An 18,688-nucleotide genomic window follows, 5' to 3' on the forward strand; every position below is an offset into this window, starting at 1 on the left:
ATACCGTTTATACGTGATTCTCTTTATTGGACGCCCCGAGTGTTAAACTATTAATTAATTCCATAGCTAGTTGTACAACATTGTAGCAGTTACTTGGTATGTTAGCTGCTACAATGCTATAACAGTTACTTGGAATGTTAGATGCTACAACGCTGTAGCAATTACTTGGAATGTTTATAGTAGTTACTTTGAATGTTAACTGCTATAACATTATAGTAGCTAATTCGACAGTTAGCTGCTACAACGTTGTAGCAGTTACTTGGAATTTTAGCTACTGAAACGTTATAGTAGCTAATTCATCGGTTAGCTGCTACAATATTATAGCAGCTACTTTTAATGATAGCTACTGCAATATTATAACAACTAATTCGATGGTTGGTTACTACAATGTTGAAGCAGCTACTTGTAATGATAGCTGCTACAATGTTAGCTTCTATAATGCTATAACCGCTAATTCGATAGTTAACTGCTGCAACGTTGTATTAGTTACTTGAAATTTTAGCTGCTACAATACTGTAGCAACTAATTCGTCCGTTAGCTGCTATAACGTTGTAGCAACTACTTGGAATGATAGTTGCTACAATGTTGTAGTAGCTAATTTGACACTCCAAACTACCTTTTCTAACAATTCTTTTATTATAATATTTATAGAAAACTTTCCAAACATCATTTTCCATAAACCATTTGATGGTAATTTTAAAGTAGCTACTTATATGATATTATACTAAGTAGGTAGTTGACATTTATATTTGTATGGGTTTTAATTTTTTATGATTTAAGTTGTAATCATTACAACATGTATCATCTTTCAATCGGGTAGCTACAACACCTTGTACCAGCTATCTGACAGTAGTTGCTATACAATGTAATAGCTACCCCACAATAGCTGCTCCACGCTATAACAACTACCTTATAATAGTTGCTCCGCGTTATAGCAGCTACCCTACAATAGCTGCAACAAGTTATAGCAGCTACTCTGACACTCCAAACAAACTTGTCTTACTAATTTTTTTATATAGTTTGCAGGTAACTTAGTAAACATCATTTCCCACAAACTATTCGATGGTAAGTTTTTTCAATATAAGTTGTAAATCCCTCAAATCTTAATAGCTATTATCATGTACGGGCAGAGAAAGTGAAAAAGTATTATGCAATTACCTTTTTGCCATCATCGGCAAAAGTTTTAACCCCTAAACTCGCAGTGTGATAAATATTTTGAAAGAATTTCATTGATAGTAGATCAGTGGTCCACAGTGTCTTCGCCAATCAACCTCACCGTAATGTCTTGTTTCTCATCCAAAGCTTTGCCTCCATCATAAGTATTGTGTTATGCTGTAAAGTTTTGATTCTTCTCATTTTGTTTAGGGCTTTGAATTTTTAGGGGTTTAATTCATCTCCTAACTACTATATGTTGGTCCACATTGGCCAGCTAGAAGGGGGGTTGAATAGCCCTATAAAAACATAAACATAAAATACCATTCTTGAACTTATAACTTAAACACTTACATAAAATTAAAAGCAATAAACTAAAAAAAGAGGCTCAGAGACTTGACTTGGTTACAACCGGGGAGGTTGTTAATCCAAGGAATGAATTGCACACTAAAAAGATCTACTTCAGGCGACGAAGCCTCTTACAGTAGTGAACACGTAAAAAAGAAGCTAAACTAGAAATGGAAGCTAACAAGTGTTGTAATGCTAATTCTTGTTCTGTTTTAAAAGCTTCTGGACCAAGGTTGTATTTATAGCCTTGGTCAGGGAGCCTGGAGGGTTCCAGGTGCCTGGAAGGGGGATAAAATTTTATCCCCTTCGCAATGGATCGTGGTCAAACATGATCAAGTCAAAATCAGGTTTCGGGCACCCGGAATGGGTCCGGGCGCTCGGACCACTAAAGTCAACCTAGTTGACTTTTGGTTCAGGCCCTCTGCTCCGGTGCTGCTCGCCTTGGAGGATAAAATGTTATCCCCTTCGCAATGGATCGTGGTCAAACATGATCAAGTCAAAATAAGGTTTCGGGCACCCGGAATGGGTCCGGGCACTCGGACCACTAAAGTCAACCTAGTTGACTTTTTGTTCGGGCCCTCTGCTCCGGTGCTGCTCGCCTTGGTCCGGGTCTTCCACTCTGGCTCTTCTCACTTAAGGGATTTCAGCCAACCGAAATAAGGCTCACCCGAACCCAATTTTGACCTTCTCGAGCAACCTTCTACTCCGGCTTCTCGTCCCTTGAAAATGTTGCGCGCTTCCTTCTTGTCTGCCCGCATACTCTTCCGTAGTACCTTGTCCCTCAGATGCATCGAGCCCGTCAGCTCTCACCCACATCGTCCTTCTCTCTAGCTTTGTCTTTTGCTCGACTCTCTGTGCTCCTAAGCTCCTGCACACTTAGACACAAGGTTAAAACACTACAGGACCTAACTTAACTTTGTTGATCACATCAAAACAACCTTGGGGTTCCAACAATCTCCCCCTTTTTGATGTCAGTAACCTAAGTTAAGATAGGATAAATAGACATAAAAGTAAAACAAATAATATTGCAATAAAGTACAAAAAAATAATAAATAAAAGATTGTAATATACCTCCCCCTAGACTTAACCTTTTTCTTCTCTCCCTTTGATCACATAAAAAATAGGGTACCAAGAGAAAATCTAAGGGTAATAATTTTGAAAAAATTGAAAATTTTGAAACTTATTTCAATACTTTTTAGATAAAAAAAAATCTAAGTACAAGAAAATTTCAAGCAGAGAAAAAATATTTTCTAAGTAAGTAAAAAAAATTCTAAGTTAGACAATTTTGCAAAAAAAAAATATTCTTGAGAAATTTTTCTAAATTTTTGCAAGCATAAATACTTTTGAGAATTTACAAAAGAATTGAGTAACCCTTTAAAGCATTATTTAATTTCAATTTAATACTTTTTCAGTTAGTCAATTACACTTTTTATTTCAATACTTGGCTTCCAGGCAGTGGCGAGGCACTAGACCTTCTTGGTTATTGGAGCAACAACTACTTTCTAGACAAAACCTTATAAAAAAATTAAATGTTTAATTTTCTCGCTGAAAGTGCTAAGTCTAATTAAAGTTTAAGTTAGACAAGAGTTTGGAACCCAATATAGATTCCATCCAATTGGATTAACTAAGAACTTTTTGGGGACATATTTTTTTAAAATATTCCTAATTTGTCCCTTATGATATCTATTATACCAATTTAAATTTGTGAATTTTCTAAAGCTTGTATTTGATGAACATGTATGATTTTTCAAGTTATCTACTTGTCTTTTCAAATTTTCATTTTCTAATTTTACTTTGTCTAACTCTTCTAATGGGCAAGATTTAGCTAGAATTAATTTTAAATTTTTAATCTTTTTTTTCAAATTTACAGCAATTTTTAGTTAATAATTTAATGAACTTAAATAATTTATCAGGAGGAAGAGATCGTACCTAACTTACCTTGTCGATTTCGTTATCCGTGCCAACCTCTAAACTGCTGCTTTCTTCCAATATAGCTCCCCCTACATCTATGCTCTTGATGCTCATTTTGGATGAGCATGAATTGTAGGCCTCGTCTAGATAACTTGCTATTAATGCAAGTCTGAAAAAACCCTTGACTTCCGATTCAAACGACGTATCACCCCATGTCGCTTTTAGTGTCTTGAATTTGTTCAATTGGACAACTTCTTTCCTTTTTCCTTGTTCTTAGCTTGGGGCAGTTGTCCTTGACGTGCCCTTTTTCGTTACAATGGTAGCATTGGATCGTTCTTTTCTTTCTACCCTGCGGATGGTTTGTTTTTTTCTAGATTTACATAATTTCTTAAAGCGCCTTACCATCATTACCAATTCCTCATCGTCGAGAGAAGACTCTGACTCAAGTTCGTCTCCCGATGCTTTGAGGGTGACATTGTGCTTCGTCTCCTTCGTACCTGCACATCTTAATTTATGCACTTCAAATGTGGAAAATAATTCTTCTAAGGAAATAGTTTCTAAGTCTTTAGATATATAAAAAGCATCTACTAGTGAAGTCCATTTTGTATTCCTAGGAAAGGCATTAAGATCGTACCTTAGCAAATCTCGGTTACTTACCTTTTCTTCGAGATTTGAGAGTACGGTGATGAGCTCCTTAATCCTCGAGTGGAGATGCGCAATGGTTTTTTCTCTCCGAATTGTAGGTTGGTGAGCTGGTTACGAAGTAAATCCCGTCTCGCGAGGTTGGCTTCGGATGCCCCTTCATGTAGCTCAAGGAACTTCTCCCAAAGTTCCTTTGCTGAGTTGTAGGTGTCGATCCGGTTGACTTCTTATGGTGGAAGGACGCTTAGCAGATGAAACTCTGCTTTGCCGTTTTCCACATAGTCGGCCTGCTCCTCTTTCGTCCACAGGTATTCTTCCTTACCTCTGGGTGCTACAAAACTGAACTTTATTATTAAAATTAATTCAAAAGTCAGTCTTAAAAAATACCTGCATTTGCCTTTTCGAGCTAGTGAATTCCCCTTCGAACTTCGGTGGGTATATGCTTGGTCCGGCCATTGATTCGGCGCTTCAATCGGCGGTTAGTCCTCCTGAACTGTCCTAGCTCTGATACACTTGTTGGACCGCGTTAGCCGGTTAGAAGGAGGGTTGAATAGCCCTAAAAAAATATCAACATAAAATACCCTTCTCAAACTTATAACTTAAACATTTGCATAAAATTAAAAGTAATAAACTAAAAGAAGAGGCTCACAGACTTGACTTGGTTATAACCGGAGAGGTTGTTAATCTATGCAATGAATCACACACTAAAAAGATCTCCTTCAGGCGAAAAGCCTCTTACAGCATTGAAAGCGCAAAAAGAGAAGCTAAACTAGAAATGGAAGCTCACAAGTGTTGTATTGCTAATTCTTGTTCTATTTTAAAAGCTTCTGGACCAAGGCTGTATTTATAGCCTTGGTCGGGGCACCTAGGGGATTCCAGGTGCCTGGAGAGTTCCAGGCGCCTGAAGGGTTCCAGGCGCCTGGAAGGGGGATAAAATTTTATCCCCTTCACAATGGATCGTGGTCAAACACGATCCGATCAAAATCAGATTCCGGGCGTCCGGAATCGCTCCGGGCGCCCGGACCACTAAAGTCAACTTAGTTGACTTTTGGTCCGAACCCTCTGCTCCGGTGCTGCTCGCCTCGATCTGGGTCTTCCACTCTGCCTCCGCTCGCTTGGGTGATTTCAGCCAACCGAAATAAGGCTCACCCAAACCCAATTTCGGCCTTCTCGAGCAACCTTCTGTAGGATCGTTGCGGCCGGCTAGAAGGAGGATGAATAGCCCTGAAAAAAAAAGACAAAAATACCCTTCTCGAACTCTTAAACTAACACTTGTAAATTAAAGTAAGCAGAAAGTAAATCAGAAAAACGAGGTACCAGATTTGACTTAGTTACAACCAAGGAGGTTGTTAATCCAAGGAATGTCGCACTAGTATCTCCTTCGAGTGGAGAAGCCTCTTAAACTAGTGAAAGCGCAAAATCAGGAAGCTAATCTAAAACTGAAGCGTACAAGCATTGGAAATGAATTGCTCTGAGTTGTTGAAAAGCTTCTAGACCAAGGCTATATTTATAGCCTTGGTCGGAGTGCCCTGAGGGTTCTAGGCGTCCTGGGGAGATAAAATTTTATCCCCCAATGTTCAGATCAAGTTTTGACTCGATCTGTGAAAAAGTCAACTCCGAGCACCCCCGGTACATTCTGGGCGCCCCGGTACATTCCAGCCGCCCCGGAGGGGTCCGGGCGCCCTGGTTAGTTCCGAGCTCCCCGGACCCAAAAGTCAACTTCGGTTGACTTTTTTGATCAGTGTCCTCTGCTCCGGCTCTGGTCGTCTCGGTCCAGGACTTCAACTCCGGACCCGCTCGCTTGGGTGATCTCGGACATCCGGAAAAGGGCTCACCCAAACCCAACTTTGGGTCTTCTTGAGTGGGCTTTCGATCCAACTTCTCGTCCCTCAGAATTGCCGCGTGTTTCCTTCTCATCTGCTAGTGTACTCATCCGCAGTCTTCGTCCCTCGGACGCACTATGTGCCGTCCTTCTCGCTAGCTATGTCTCTTGCTCCTTGAGTAGTCTTCCGCTCCGGCTTTCGTCCCTCGGAACCACCACACGCTTCCTTCTCATCCGCCGGTGTACTCTTCCGTAGCGCCTCATCCCTTGAACGCACCGCGTGCCGCCCTTCTCGCTAGCTATGTCTTCCACTCGACTACCTGTGCTCCTAAGCTCCTGTACACTTAGACACAAGGTTAGAAACACACAGGACCTAACTTAACTTGTTGATCACACCAAAACAACCTTGTGGTTCCAACAATCTCCCCCTTTTTGGTGTGAGCATCCCAAGTTAAGCTAGGGTAAAAATAGACATAAAATAAACTTAACTAAATTTGCAATTAAGTGCAAAAATAAAACAAGTTAAATTTTGGTCTACCTCCCCCTAGACTTATACTTTTCCTTCTCCCCCTTTGATCACATAAAAAATGGGGTTCTAAGAAAAAATCTAAGGGTAAAACCGTCAGAAAATTTTGAGATCCTTAAAAAAATTTTGCAATAAACAATCTTTGTAAAAAAATTTTAAGTAAAATTTTAAGAAAATATTCTAAGTGAAATGATAAGGAAAAAAAATTCTAACTTAGACAACTTTACAAAAACATTTTTGAAAAAAAATCCTAGCTTAAGATTTTTCTAAGTAAAAATTTCACGTAAAAGTATTTTTCTAAGTATAAAAATATTTTAAAAAAATTTCAAAAATCTTTAAAAGCATTAATTAATTCTAATTTTAATGATTTGACCGAAAGTTAATTAAACATTTATTTCAATATTTTGGCTTCCAGGTCGTGGCGAGGCACTAGGCCTTCTTGGTTATTGGAGCAACAACCACATCCTTAGACAAAGCCTCATAAAGAAATGTGCTGTTTAATTTTCTCACTGAAAGCATTAATTTCATTTAAAATTTAGACTAAGCAAGATTTAGGAACCCAATATAGGTTCCAGCCTACTGGATTAATTAAATATTTCTTAGGTACATATTTTCTTGAAATATTCCTAATTTGTCCCTGGTGATATCTATAATACCAATTTAAATTTTTAAATTTTCTGAAATTAGATGAGCATGCATGATTTGTCAAATTATCTACTTGAATTTTCAGATCTTTATTTTCTTATTTCAATTTCTCATTTTCTAATTTTAATTTGTCTAATTCTTCTAAGGGACAAGATTTAGACAAAATTATTTTTAAAATTTTAATCTCCTTTTCTAATTTGCAACAATCTTTTGTTAATAGTTTAACAAACTTAAAGAGTTTATCAGGAGGGAGTGATCGTACCTCACTTACCTTGTCGATCCCGTTGTCCGTTTCTCCCCATGAACTGCTGCTTTCTTCCGACGTGGCTCCCCCTTCATCAATGCTCTCGATGCTCATTTCGGAAGAGATTGACTCGTAGTCGTCGTCTTGATGACTTGCCTTTAGAGCAAGTCCGGAGAATGCCTCGACTTCCAACTCCGACGACGTATTGTCCCACGTCGCCTTTAGGGCATTTCGCTTTTGGATAGGCTTCTTACACTTCTCCTTGTCCTTGTTCTTCAGCTTGGGGCAGTTGTCCTTGATGTGCCCTTCTTCATCGCAGTGGTAGCAGCGGATCGTCCTTTTCTTTTTCCCCTACGGATGGTTAGTAGATCTAGATTTACAAAGATTCTTGAATCTTCTTACCATCATTACCATTTCCTCGACATCAAGAGAAGATTTCGACTCAGGTTCGTCTCTCGAAGCTTTAAGGGCAATGTTGTTCTTAGGCTCCTTCGAACCTGCACATCTAGATTCGTGCACTTCAAAAGTCGAGAAAAATTCTTCTAATGAAATCTTTTCTAAATCTTTAGAAATGTAAAAGGCATCTACTAATGATGCCCATTTGGTATTTTTAGGAAAGGAATTTAAAGCATACCTTAGCGAATCTCGGTTACTTACCTTTTCTCCGAGATTCGAGAGTCCAGTGGTGATCTCCTTGATTCTCGAGTGCAGGTGCGCAACCGTCTCGTCTTCCCTAAGTCGCAGGCTTGTGAGCTGATTGCGAAGTAGATCTCTTCTAGCGAGCTTGGCTTCGAACGTCCCTTCGTGCAGCTCGAGGAACTTCGCCCAAAGTTCCTTTGCCGAGTCGTAGTTCCTGATCCTGTTGACTTCTTGAGGCGGAAGAACACTTAGCAGATGGTATTCTGCTTTGCCGTTCGCCATAAAGTCGGCCTGCTCCTTTTTTGTCCAATTGTTTTTCTCCTTACCTTCCGGTGTTGTAAAACCAAATTCCATTGTAAGAATTAATTCAAAATCAGTGGTAAAGAATACCTGCATCAGCTTTTTCCAAGTGGAAAAATCCCCTTCTAATTTCGATGCATGGATGCTTGGTCCGGCCATCTCGTTGCTTCGTTCGGCGGTTAGTCCTCCTGAAGCGCCTCATCTCTGATACCACTTGTAGGACCGTTGCAGCAGGCTAGAAAGGGGGGGTTGAATAGCCCTGAAAAGCAAAAAACAAAAACACCCTTCTCGAACTCTTAAACTAACACTTGTAAATTAAAGTAAACAGAAAGTAAATCAGAAAAACGAGGCACTAGATTTGATTTGGTTACAACCAAGGAGGTTGTTAATCCAAGGAATGCCGCACTAGTATCTCCTTCAGGCGGAGAAGCCTCTTACAGCAGTGAAAGCGTAAAATAAGGAAGCTAATGTAAAACTAAAGCGTACAAGCGTTGGAAATGAATTGCTCTAAGTTGTTGAAAAGCTTCTGGACCAAGGCTATATTTATAGCCTTGATCGGGACACCCCGAGGGTTCCAGGCGCCCTGGGGGGATAAAATTTTATCCCCCAATGTTCAGATCGAGTTTTGACTCGATCTGTGAAAAAGTCAACTCTGGGCGCCCCGGTACGTTCCGGGCACCCCGGTACGTTCCGGGCGCCCCGGTACATTCTGGGCGCCCCGGTCAGTTCCGGGTGCCCCGAACCCAAAAGTCAACTCCAGTTGACTTTTTTGGTCCGGGTCCTCTACTCTGGCTCTAGTCGTCTCGGTCCGGATCTTCAACTCCGGATCCGCTTGCTTGGGTGATCTCGGACATCCGGAAAAGGGCTCACCCGAACCCAACTTCCGGTCTTCTCGAGTGGGCTTCCGCTCCGGCTTCTTGTCCCTCGGAATTGCCGCGTGTTTCCTTCTCGTCCGCCGACGTACTCATCCGTAGTCTTCGTCCCTCAGACACACCGCGTGCCGTCCTTCTCGCTAGCTGCGTCTCTTGCTCCTCGAGCAGTCTTCCGCTCCAGCTTTTGTCCCTCGGAACCATTGCACGCTTCCTTCTCGTTCGCCGGTGTACTCTTCCACAGCGCCTCATCTCTCGGACGCACCGCGTGCCATCCTTCTCTCTAGCTGCGTCTTCCACTCGACTACCTGTGCTCCTAAGCTCCTGCACACTTAGACACAAGGTTAGAAACACACAGGACCTAACTTAACTTGTTGATTGTTACGCTCCGCAAGTGTACGGAAATGTCACAAGTAATATAAAAGACTATCGTATCCACAGGGACTGGAATAAGCACTAGAAATGTCTCAATGCGAATTAGCTAAACAACTATCCAATTGTTTCAAATGCAAAGTGAAGGTAAACAAATCTAATATTAAAGATCAACAAACAAGAGTTTAGTGTTTTGGGTTATGATAAAGGGAGATTCTAGGAGTTTCGGTTTCTTTGTAAGATTTCTTGAATGTAAATGGTTCACCAATTCTTATCCCTCAATTGCCAAACACTTGTAGAAAGTTGCCGGTTCTCTCTTACAATAGATAACCGGCTAAGGACTGAGAAATGTATCTAAATATGATCAATTAGATATGAACCTACGTTGTCCTTACACAGAAGCGCACCTATTACTATGCCTTCCTCGGATATCAACATAGAAGCCCACAACTTATTAATATATCAAGATACAAGAAACTAATCACAAGATCCATCCTACTCTCTTGAATATTCCTATTTCCTCTTCAAGATTATCTCTCAAACGTCCTTACACGGGCTTGCACCTGTCACGTGGATCCCTCGGATGATCGAGTGAGAGTTTATCTTTACAAAGTCCACAAGAAATCCAAACAATCAATCAAGAATGAGAATTAAGCACAAATCACCATTAATCATTCAAGATCTAATTGATACAAGCAAGACAATGTCATTGAAACAAGAAATTGGCAAATCCATAAGAGATTACATCAATCCATCATACAAATACTCCCTTAATCCTAGAATACAAGATCTACTCCATGAATCGAGGAAGAATACCCCAAGAAATAAAGATTACAAGCATTTTTTAAATCCCCAATCCAAGAAACCAAGAAAAGGGGGAAAGAGGAAACTTATTTACGAAGAAGCCTCGTCTTCGGATCCAATCCTCGCTCCGGAGTCGAAATCGTCAAGAACTCTCCTCGAATCGCCCAGAAATCCTCCCAAGAATGGGAGGATACCACCAAATCTTGCCTTCTCCCAAAGGGGGAGAGATCCCCTTTCAATTCATGAAGGAGGGTTTAAATAGAGGAGGAAATCGGGCGCCACACGGCCCCATGACACGGCCATGTGAGATTCACACGGCCATGTCCATTCTTCTCCTCACACTGCCGTGTGACTCACACGGCCAGACCCTTCTGCTCTCTGGAAATGCCAGTGATGCACAGCCACCACCTACTTGGCCTCTGGAAACCTCACACTAGATCTACACGCCATGTAAGGCATCCGCTCTAATTTCTTCAAATCAAGACACGGCCGTGTGAGATTCACACGCCATGTCCTCTTCCTTCTATACACGGCGTGTGTGGTACACGGCCTGATGCTCTCTCCTTTCAATTCCTTCCAAGCTTGCCCAAGGACGCATAATCTTCACCAATTTCGACTCCTGTGTACAGAAAATGCACAAAAAGAAGATCTCTGAACCAAAAGAGTGAATATGCTAAAAGGAAAGCTGGAAGTATAAAAGTGCATAGATCAAGCATGCTCAAAGTATGTAAATGTGCATAAAAACATGCATAAAAGAGTATATAATCTACGCACATCACACCCCCAGACTTAAACCTTTGCTTGTCCTCAAGCAAAATGTTGCAGTCTAAATTTATATGTTCTACAACACATTCATAAAACCTAGTGCACTTTCCTAACTCTATCAAAAAGTTTCATTAACAAGCGTGATCATGGAAACAAGTAAAGTATGGTTCAAGCATAAGAATCTTGTGCACAGTGTAAAAGTAACTCAACACCCTTCAAGTTTCAATCCATGTCCTAGTCAAGTCATCATCAAATTTGAATTCCTAGTGTTTCCAGTGAAAGACAAGTAACCAGTGAGAGGCACTTACTCACCATTCACTTGGTTCATATTTCTCAACTAACCCAAGGTCTCAAAGGTGTGCTCAATCTCAAGGGAAGCTAAGCAGTCATTTCCCTAGTAACCTAACTCGGTCTCAAAGGGGTGACTTGCTAGATTCCACTCATGACAACTGTTTTTTATATCCCTTATTTTTTTTTATTTTTTTTTATAAGTGTTTGCATTGTGCAAAACTTATTCACAAATGTACTTTTAGCACACATGTTGGGATATTTTGATTTTTCCAAATGAGCTTTAATGATTTGAGCCTCATCCAGTAACCAAAATGAAAGTTGAGAAATCACCATAGAAACCAAGTACTAAGCAAACAAGATGAATCATGACTATTTCAATGACATCAACTATTCAAGTATCAAGCACAAGTGTAGTGAAGATAAAATCCTTAAGGTTGAACCAAAACTAAAACTCATCACCATAAGATTTTTAGCTTATTAATGCTTCCCAAGATAGAAAAAAGAACTACACAAAGTTTACTACTAGCATCATTCGAATATCATGAATCAAGACAATAATCGTGCTAACATTTCACTTGAATCCAAGAAAGCATATAAGTGAAGATTTGATGTTCTCAAATTTTTTTTTCTTGCCATGATTATTTCAAAAACAAGCAAAATAAAGCAACAAGCAATGAAAATAAGAACCAACATGAAAAACTAACAAAAACTAAAAACTACATGACACCCCCCCCAGACTTAAACTTTTCATCGTCCCGATGAAATCAATATGGTGGAGGAGGTGGACGAGGGAAAGGAGGTCTACGACGTGGTTGGCCAATAGGAAAACTTGGAATCTCACCCAAGGATCTATGATACTCATATAAAGCATCTACTTGTTGGCTAGTAAGCATCATGCTCTGCATAAAATCTCTCATCCTAGCCTGATCAGTATCATAATCCTGCACAAACTCAGCCACTTGACCTTGAAAATTCCTCGTAAACTGAAAATGATTTTGTACCTCCCTAAACTGATCATCAGATAAAGAGAATCGCCCCTCCAACATTTTTCGTTGGGCATCTTGCTTCTCATGAAGTGATTCTAGAGACGTACGAAAATCTGAAAAATCAAACCTAAAAGATCCCGTGCCATATGCAAAAGAATGCCTAGCAGGCTCCATAAAACTAGAAGGCTGCGGGTGTCCAGATGACGAGGGCTCATGATGTGGCTCAGTGTCTCCAGGTATAGAAGGGTTATCCTCAAAATCTAACTCAGAAATTACCCAATTAGCCGGGTTACGAATAGTAGTTTGTTCAGGAAAAGGAAGGGGTAAAGGAGAACCACTCCTCCTAGGAAACGCGAAACCATTGTCATCCCGAACGATCATTTTCATAGCAAGACATGCATCAATGTCAATCATGTCATTACCATGAATTATTTCCAACCCATCAACATCAAGATTTAAATTATAAGCTATTCGGGTAATCAAACCACCAAAAACAATTGATCCCGATGATGCCCTAGCAGATCTTAATAAGGTTTGAACAAAATGAAAACTAGAATCAAATTCAACCTTATAAAGCATAGCCCATAAAGCATAAAGCTCTATCTTTTTAACCACCCCATCACTCTCTCCCCTACCAAAAATAGTTTTACTCATGACTCTATGTAGATACCTAAAGATGGGGTTTTGCATTTGGGAGGCCTTAACTCTTGAAGGCTCATAAGGTTGATCTAACCCAGTTATTGCATTCCAAAAATGATTCCAATTAAACCTTGGATCAAACCTACGAGGGCTACCGGTGGTTAATCCAAAACAAGAATTAAAGTTACTAAATGCCCATAGAAATTCTTGATTCATTAGTCTAAATGAGATTTTTCCAAAATAATCATCTTCATTAGTAAAATGGACATCCAATGAACTTAAAAATTCCAAAACAAGATGAGGATATGTAGGCAAATGTGTGTACATAATATCACTCCAATCCAAAAACCCAATCATCAAATCTACATCTTCCCTAATTCCAAGCATATCAAGAACAGTTGGGTCCATATATCTAGTACACACTATCTTTCTATTGACAAGAATTGCAAATCTAGTTACTTGATCATCATTTCTAAACACAATATTGAATTCATTGTCATTACCTTCATTACGTGAAGTCCTTTTGCCTTTGCCCTTCACTGGTTGTTTTCCTTTGTCCCTTGATGGCTCCTTCTCTTTGTCTCCACTGGATCCACCACCTCCTTTGCGAAGTTTCTTCAAAATGTTGGACATCTTGATGAGTTTAGATAGGGGAAAAATTATCTAGGGTTGGAAAAATGGAACTCAAAGAACAAAACTTCAAAGAGCAAAGATCTTAGGTTAGGAGAACAAAAAGTCCAAGTCTTAGAGAGGAGGAGAATCCGGATCTAAGAGATCTTGAGAGATTAGAGAGCAGTTTTTAAGAGATTGGGAGAGAAAGAGATGTTTTGGAGAGTTGGGGGTGTGCGGAACACGGCCAAGATCTGGCCGTGTAAGGTAGAAAGAAGACTTTAATAACTCTCCTACACGGGCCGTGCAGATCCACACGGCCTCCCCCTCTTCCTTCTCTGGATTCTTCACACGGCCGTGTCTGGGACACGGCCTAGACCTTTTTCTCCTCGGGATTTTTTACACGGCCATGTTTGAGACACGACCTAGACCTTTTTCTCCTCGGGAGATCCTACACGGCCGTGTCTGGATGACACGGCCCAAGCACTTCCCTTCTCTGCAACCTTTGCCTGGCCGTGTATAGCACACGGCCGGGCTCTGTTTTGCACCTAACCTGAAAACAAAATCAAAAGAATGCATCAAACTAAAACAAATTAAAATACAAATCAAAACTAATTAAAAGAACCCTTGAGTTGCCTCCCAAGAAGTGCTTGTTTAAGGTCTTTAGCTCGACCAAACTTGATCATTCACTTCTTTTCCTCGCCCTTGGAGGACAGATATACTTTTCGTTTTTGTTGGGAGATCTTCTCCCAACATCTTCCACCACATTGTCTCCTTCGTTTGGTGGCCTTCCATGAGGATGGAAATTCCATTCCTCAAGTTTATAAATGCTTGTCCTGCAACAAGCATTTAAAAGAGACGAGACAAGGTTAGAGATATTAGATAAATCATATTCCAATCTTTCCTTACCAATTACCAAAGAAAGCTTATGATTTTTGACATCAATTATTGCTCCAGCTGTAGCAAGGAAAGGTCTTCCTAATATGATAGGAATCCTGGGGTCCTCTTCCATGTCCAACACGACAAAATCTGTGGGAATAACATTCTCATCCACCTCTACTGGCACATCTTCTATAATACCCAAAGGGTACCTGCAGGAATGATCGGCAAGTTGAAGTGCCATGGTAGTAAGTTTAATGTTTTTGAGACCTAATTTATTACAAATTGAATAGGGAATGAGGCTAACACTTGCCCCCAAATCACAAAAAGCTTTTTCAAAAAATTCTTTTCCTATGTTGCAAGGAATATAAAAGCTCCCTGGGTCCTTTAGTTTTGGGGAAGTGTTCTTCTCCAAAATAACACTACATTCCTCACTAAGCGCAATGGTCTCAACCTCTCCTCTTCTTCTCTTGTTTGACATGAGATCCTTCAGGAATTTGGCAAATCTAAGCATTTGAAGAATAACATCAATAAGAGGTACCTCTACACAAATTTCCTTAACTTTTTCTAAAAACTTGTCAAATTCTTCATCTTTCTTGAGCATTGTAAGTCTCTGAGGAAAAGGGACAGCTTTGCTCTGATGGTTCAGTGGGAGAGTCTCTTCAACCTCAATGGTACTCTCCTCATTAGCTTGAATCTGATTTCGTAGAGCTCTTCTTCTTTTTGTATCCCTTTTGGAGCAGTCACTTGGGAGTCTCCCAAGGTCCGTCCGCTCCTAAGCTCAATTCTATTGCAATGCTCCATAGGATTCACATCAGGTTTTCCTGGAAGTTGTCCTGGTGCTCTGGATGATGAGGAAGCTAGTTGGGCAATTTGACTATCCTGGATCTTTTGATGCTTTTCAGAATTATCCATTCTCTGAATGAGCTTTGCTAAATCTTGCTTCATTTCATTCTGACTTGAGATAATTTCTTCAAGCATCTTTTCAATATTTGACTTTGGTAAGCCTTGAGAAGATAGATGTTGAAAATTTTGTTGCCCAGCTTGAAAATTTGGTCTTGCCCCCATAGATGGTCCTTGATCTTGATTATTTCTGTAAGAAAAATTGGGATGGCTCTTCCATCCAGGGTTATAAGTATTTGAGTATGGGTTGTTCTGCCTTTGATTGTAACTCTTGATTGCATCACATTGTTCCAGTTGATTGATTTGTGCAGTGATAGCTCCCAATGGACATGAGTCATTTGAGTGCTCTGAACTCCCACATACTTCACAAGATGTACTAATAGCATTGACCATATTAGCACTAGTCCCCATATTCTCAAATTTCTTTGTAAGAGCGTCCAATTTTGCAGACAAAAGAGTGACTGCATCTACATCAAACTTCCCTGATGCTTTTAGAAGAATAGCCACCACTTCTTTCATTTGCCCATTGATGATGATTTCGTGCTACACTATCAATAATTTCTTCAGCTTCATCTAAACTTTTATTCATAAGTGCCCCTCCAGCAGCTGAATCAAGGGACACTTTGGTATGATAGTTGATACCATTATAAAAAGTGTGCAACACTAACCATCTTTCCAACCCATGATGTGGGCATTGTCTGAGCATACTATTATATCTATCCCATGCTTCAAAAAGAGATTCTGAGTCAGTTTGCTTGAAGCTTGCAATTAAATTCCTCATATGAGCTGTTTTGCTTGGTGGATAGAATTTATCAAGAAACTGTTCCTCACACTGCTCCCAAGTGGTGATGCTATTAGGGGCCAAAGAATTCAGCCATTGCTTTGCCCTATCTCTTAAAGAAAACCCAAATAATAATAATCTAATTGCTTCTGAAGGAACTCCATTCATTTTCATGGTACCACATATTTCATAAAAGACCTCTAAGTGTTGATTGGGGTCTTTATGAGGTCCTCCACCAAATTGGTTCTGCTGCACCATAGATATAATTGCGGGTTTGATCTCAAAGTTATTAGCTTCCACTGAAGGTCTTGAAATACTAGATAGAAAATCTCTTGCATAAGGTGCAGCATAATCCTTGAGTGGTCTATTCGCCATGTTCAAATGTTCCTGTTCTTCAATTTGCCTTTGCAGAATTCTTCTTTTATGGAAAGTTCTGTCAATCTCAGGGTCAAAAGGAAAGAATTCCCCTGCAAAGTTAGATCTTCGCATACACAAGAACAAGATAGCAAATGACAATTCAACAGAAAAAAGAAAAAAAATAAAAGAATCAAAAATGCAGAATTGAATTTGTACAAAAAGAATTAACAAGAAGTAAAAGTTATACAAGAAAGTAAAAACAGAAATCTAATGATTAGTTACAACTATGCAATATGAAAGGAAAACAAATGTTATGTTTAGTCTAACTCAATTGATAATTCCTAATGTTATAGCGCAATCCCCGGCAACGGCGCCAAAAACTTGTTACGCTCCGCAAGTGTACGGAAATGTCGCAAGTAATATAAAAGATTATCGTATCCACAGAGACTGGAATAAGCACTAGAAATGTCTCAATGCGAATTAGCTAAACAACTATCCAATTGTTTCAAATGCAAAGTGAAGGTAAACAAATCTAATATTAAAGATCAACAAACAAGAGTTTAGTGTTTTGGGTTATGATAAAGGGAGATTCTAGGAGTTTCGGTTTCTTTGTAAGATTTCTTGAATGTAAATGGTTCACCAATTCTTATCCCTCAATTGCCAAACACTTGTAGAAAGTTGCCGGTTCTCTCTTGCAATAGATAACCGGCTAAGGACTGAGAAATGTATCTAAATATGATCAATTAGACGTGAACCTACGTTGTCCTTACACAGAAGCGCACCTATTACTATGCCTTCCTCGGATATCAACATAGAAGCCCACAACTTATTAATCTATCAAGATACAAGAAACTAATCACAAGATCCATCCTACTCTCTTGAATATTCCTATTTCCTCTTCAAGATTATCTCTCAAACGTCCTTACACGGGCTTGCACCTATCACGTGGATCCCTCGGATGATCGAGTGAGAGTTTATCTTTACAAAGTCCACAAGAAATCCAAACAATCAATCAAGAATGAGAATTAAGCACAAATCACCATTAATCATTCAAGATCTAATTGATACAAGCAAGACAATGTCATTGAAACAAGAAATTGGCAAATCCATAAGAGATTACATCAATCCATCATACAAATACTCCCTTAATCCTAGAATACAAGATCTACTCCATGAATCGAGGAAGAATACCCGAAGAAATAAAGATTACAAGCATTTCTTAAATCCCCAATCCAAGAAACCAAGAAAAGGGGAAAGAGAAAACTTATCTATGAAGAAGCCTCGTCTTCGGATCCAATCCTCGCTCCGGAGTCGAAATCGTCAAGAACTCCCCTCGAATCGCCCAGAAATCCTCCCAAGAATGGGAGGATACCACCAAATCTTGCCTTCTCCCAAAGGGGGAGAGATTCCCTTTCAATTCATGAAGGAGGGTTTAAATAGAGGAGGAAATCGGGCGCCACACGGCCCCATGACACGGCCGTGTGAGATTCACACGGCCATGTCCAGTTCCTTCTCTGCCAAAGCTGCACACGGCCAGGACCCTTCTGTTCTCTGGAAATGCTACACGGCCGTGTGGTGCACACGGCCACCACCTGCTTGGCCTCTGGAAACCTCACACGACCGTGTAGATCTACACGGCCATGTAAGGCATCTGCTCTAATTTCTTCAAATCAGGACACGGCCGTGTGAGATTCACACGGCCATGTCCTCTTCCCTTCCTGTTAAAACTACACGGTCATGTGTGGTACATGGCCTGATGCTCTCTCCTTTCAATTCCTTACAAGCTTGCCCGAGGACGCATAATCTTCACCAATTTCGACTCCTGTGTACAGAAAATGCACAAAAACAGATCTCTGAACCAAAAGAGTAAATATGCTAAAAGGAAAGCTGGAAGTATAAAAGTGCATAGATCAAGCATGCTCAAAGTATGTAAATGTGCATAAAAACATGCATAAAAGAGTATATAATCTACGCACATCATTGATCACACCAAAACAACCATGGGGTTCCAACACCTTCTGCTCCCGCTTCTCATCCCTCAGAAATTCTGCACGCTTCCTTCTCGTCTTCCCACGTACTCTTCCGCAGCACCTCATCCCTCGAACGCACTGTGCCCGTCGACTCTCTCCCGTGTCGTCCTTCTCGCTAGCTGCATCTTTTGCTCGACTCCTTGTGCTTTTAAGCTCCTGCACACTTAGACATAA

At 40.2% G+C, this 18,688-nt stretch overlaps 1 non-coding gene across 1 annotated transcript; it reads left to right on the forward strand.

Moving 5' to 3' along the window:
• Window positions 1-16,023: 16,023 nt before the first annotated feature.
• Window positions 16,024-16,129, forward strand: LOC122039286. The gene has a single exon (XR_006128142.1). It is a non-coding gene; the product is annotated as a small nucleolar RNA R71 (small nucleolar RNA).
• Window positions 16,130-18,688: the final 2,559 nt, after the last annotated feature.

The sequence above is a fragment of the Zingiber officinale genome, chromosome 1A (assembly GCF_018446385.1).
Source record: "Zingiber officinale cultivar Zhangliang chromosome 1A, Zo_v1.1, whole genome shotgun sequence".
NCBI classification, from domain to species: Eukaryota; Viridiplantae; Streptophyta; class Magnoliopsida; order Zingiberales; family Zingiberaceae; genus Zingiber; species Zingiber officinale.